This window comes from Geospiza fortis, unplaced genomic scaffold, assembly GCF_000277835.1.
Source record: "Geospiza fortis unplaced genomic scaffold, GeoFor_1.0 scaffold41, whole genome shotgun sequence".
NCBI lineage: Eukaryota > Metazoa > Chordata > Aves > Passeriformes > Thraupidae > Geospiza > Geospiza fortis.
Window position 1 is genome coordinate 21,796,572 of NW_005054299.1, and position 4,201 is coordinate 21,800,772.

A 4,201-nucleotide genomic window follows, 5' to 3' on the forward strand; every position below is an offset into this window, starting at 1 on the left:
GCATACAGTTCATTTTATCTATATTAAAAGTGAAATCATTATGCAGTTCACTAACTACAAAAGTGTTCTGCAAAAGAAAACTTCTCAGATGCCAGTGAATAGTCAAGTAGTGGAATGGGTTGCACTGGGAGGTTGTGCAGTTTCTGTCCATGGAGATTTCTAAGAGCAGGCTGGATAAAGCTGCAAAAGTGCCTGGTAAGACCTCAGAAATGACCTTTCTTTCACTAGGAGTTTGGATTGTAAACTCCTGAAGTTCCTTTCTCCCTGAATTATCCTGTAATCTTAGATGGTTCCATGGTGTATATACCCATTCCAGTTTATTTCCGATTGTGATGGATTGCATTGCATTATTAATTACTCTTCTTATGTGTAGTAGAACCACTTATATAGGCTTTACTGTCTTTGTTGTCTGCCAGTTGGGCTTCTACCTGTAGAGAAAGTTACAAATGTTATGCTACCACTTAGAGTATTTATTTAGCTTTTTTCATTCCTTTATTAGTCATGGCCCTTGTTGAGACAGACGTGTTGGTACATCTCAGTACTGGGAGCTCTCCTGTTGGTTGGAGAGCCTAAATTAAGGGTATCTGCCTGCCTGGATGCTGTAACAATTAGTGTTTTTTGTAGCTGAACAGTATTGGAAAATTAGCCTGTCCTCCACAGATGTTTAAATATGTTGCTTTGATTAAAGATGTTTAAATATGATCATTTGATTTGTAATAGACGTCAGGAGATTTCTGCTTCAACCTCCTGCTTGAAGAAACATCAGTCCTGATGCCCCTGAGGGCTTTTCCCATAAGGTGTTGAAAACCCCCTAAGGACCAGTAACTGCAGTAACTCTGGGCATCCTCCTCCATTGGCTCGACTGTCCTAATGATGAAAAAAGTTTTCTGTATAGTCAGTTTAAAGGCTGCTTTTGTTCCAACTTAATGTCCAGTGTTTGTCCTCCCACCATGCCCTGTTGATCACTGCTGCATTGTCTTCTTGGCCTCTTTGCAGATCCTCTGAGCTGCTTTGTAGGTCTCCCCAAAGCCAGCTCTTCTCCAGGAGGAAAAAACCCAGTTCCTTCTGTCTCACCTCCTAAGATGGTTCTTCAGCCTCCTAAACATTCTGTAGCTCTGCTGAACTTCAGCTGAATTCTGTTCTTCCTGTACTGACAGCACTAAAACCAAAGTGATGGGTAGAGCAGTACAATTGTTTTACTTGACCTAAAGCTTGTATTCCTCCTGTTAATGTACCTAAGCATGATGTTGGCTTTGCTGCCAGGGCATGCACCTGAATCATCTTCAGCTTGCTGTTCACCAAGATCCTCAGGTTTTCTTTAGCAGAGCTTCTTCCCAGACAGTCTTTTCTTGAGTCTGTGTTGTTGCAAGACATTTTACCTTTCATTATCAGGACTTTACTTTTGCCCTTGTTGAATTCTGTTGAACTGAAAATCCACTCAAAACCTCAAGCAAAAAACAAAGCAAAAATACCCCACCTAAACCCCCACTTTGAAGAATTTCCTTTGGCAAAGCCTTTAGGCATGTACTTGAAAGCTTTGAATATTGAAATGCTTAGATTCTTCTTGAAGTTGAGCACAGCATTCTTCTACCCATCCTGCACAACCTTTAAGACTGAAAATACCTTAATGTAATGTTTCAGGATCACTTTATGTAGCCTTTGACTTAAACTATGTTCTGTCAATGTACCCTGTGTGATGGATTGCCTGGGGGCGATAGGGTGAGGTCCTAGTGCTGTGGGGCTGGAAGTGTTTGTAAGTTGTGTAAATTGCACACAGTTTTGTTCCCATTTTCTATTGCGGTGCTTCTTCCTTCTCCAGATGACACACCTGTATTAGTTACTGGAATGGATAGTTGCAGTGAATGATCTGTGCTGGATTATTTTTGTTGATGTGTTTTTTGGGAATAAAGATTTGCTTTCACTCCTGATTATTGTTAGTGTATAAAACTGTATTTATACAGTATGGTGTACTGACTAGTTCAATTACTCATACTCAGCCTCATGTTCTTTGTTTTGAATTCTGCTATTGTGATATGGGTCTCTGTGTGATGCTGAAAAATAGGCCATGCTGGTAGTGTACCATTTTTGATAGAAGAAATGCTGAAGTTTGAAAGTAGACTATAATCTTGCCTGTCCACAGATATTTGTAACAACTTTGTTACTTCAGTGGAGCATTTTTACTGTTAAAATTTAAGTTGCTGTTTTGAAACTTGGGTAGCATTAGACTGTTAATTCTGCAAATGTTCTTAGGCCAGTATTAATACAATAGGCATTTTAAACTGAAATAAACCAAATAAGAAACATCTCAGAAACTCAGCATTAAATTGTATATGTTGATACTAAGTTTAAAGAAGCTTTAAGTCACCTTTTCTACATGTTGTGTTTGAATCTATTTTGATGCAATCTTGCTAGCCATTCTTAAGTAGCTGAACTACTACTTTAGCTGTTAATCCCTACATCCAGACGCTTGTTCTAGGATTTCCTTCCAAAAAAACATGTTTTAAAAGGTTTATTGTGCACCCTGGGAAGTCATTAGATCAGGACTGGTTTGCCCCGGAAGTTCAGAGATCAGAATTTTAAGTTCCTCAAGAAAAATACCCTTCTGATGGTCTCCTTTCATAAGTAGAATCTGCTCAGCTGAAGACAGTCATTGCATTGAGTGGGGGGAGACTGCCTAGGTTATGACAATATGAAGTCTTAAAGCTGGGTGAACAAACTCTGGAAGGAGCTATTGAGTTGTATTCTCTAATATCTGTAATCATCTGCTCTCTCAGTTCTAGGAATGAAGCTGCTACCTAGAGTAAGGAATGTACAAATACAGAATTGCACTGTTTATTTTCAAGTTCCTTATTCCAGACTAGGGTGGGTAGGAAGGGTGAGGAGGAATGTAGTAATGTGAAGGATGCCTATGTGATGATTAAGTATTCAGCTTTTCAGTTGTCTTTTTGTTGTTTCTATCTCCTCCCAACTCCACACACCCAGTCTTGTAACTGATGATGTGACTGACCTGCCCTCTGAAACTTCCTCACTCTTCTGTAAGCAGGCTGTGACAACCTTTTGTGAAACAAAGAGCAAGGCACTACGAAATGAGGGGGCAGTATTAGTCTGGTTGCTGACCTACCAGACTAGATTTGTTCTGATGCTAAAATGAGAAGTGAGGAAGCAATTCTTGACTGCTTCAAATTTTGAGAACTTAATCAATTGAATTAATCCCATACTTGGCTTTCAACCCCTCATCAAGTATAAAAGTGAGGCCAGGTTTCTGCATTACCTTATATTGCAACAGAATGATAATTTAAGATGTCTTATATAATTTTAAAGAAGTAATGATATTGTGTTTACAACTGGGAAAAGAGCTGCCTTGCTGCTTTTTGAGAATCATAATTTTTCATAAAACATGAGTAGTCTTGCACAGAACACTTACTCTAATGAGGGACTCAACTCCAAAATATTTGAGAGGTTATGATAACAATTATAAGTCAAACTATTTTTTTGAACTGGGGTATTTGTATATTTGTATCTCGAGTATTGTTTGAACAACTAATGGTGGTTTCTGACTGAATCCCTTCTGACAAAAAATCGCTGGAGTTCGTCTTTATGCTACTACCACAAGATACCTTTCTCTAGATTATTTCTGCTATTATGAAGAGAACTGCAAAGGAAATGAGGAGCTTCCTATGTAATCAACTGGTCAACTGCTGTTTCCTCTATCGGGAATAGTGTTGGCAATTACTCACAGTCTCTGTGTGTTTGCATTGTTGTCCTGAGCATGGAATAAGAGACTGTGAAGCAGTAGAAAAAAAGGAAATACAGTGGCCCTGCAGTTATGGAATACTGCAGTTACAGAAAGAAAGTAGCTTTTTACACCCATAGTTCAGCTTTTGAGTGCTTCTCTGTTTTAATGACTGGTGGCACAATGAAATGTTACCTTTAGCAGATCTAAGTGAGCTTTTTAAACATGTGTAGCCCACCCTGTCTCTGAACTGACTTTGTTAATTGACTGCTTTTTAAAATCTCATTGTCTTTTAATAATTCTGTTTCCTCTCCTCCTCTGGCTTGTTTTGTTGGAATGGTGCTGCTGTGGTCTCTGCAGGACTTTGGAGACTCTGTAAAAACTGTCAGTGTTTGTGTGTGGACAACATCTGATGCAGCAGTGTTTTGCGGAATATCTCTTGGCATTGCTGAGTAATTCCTGTACCAT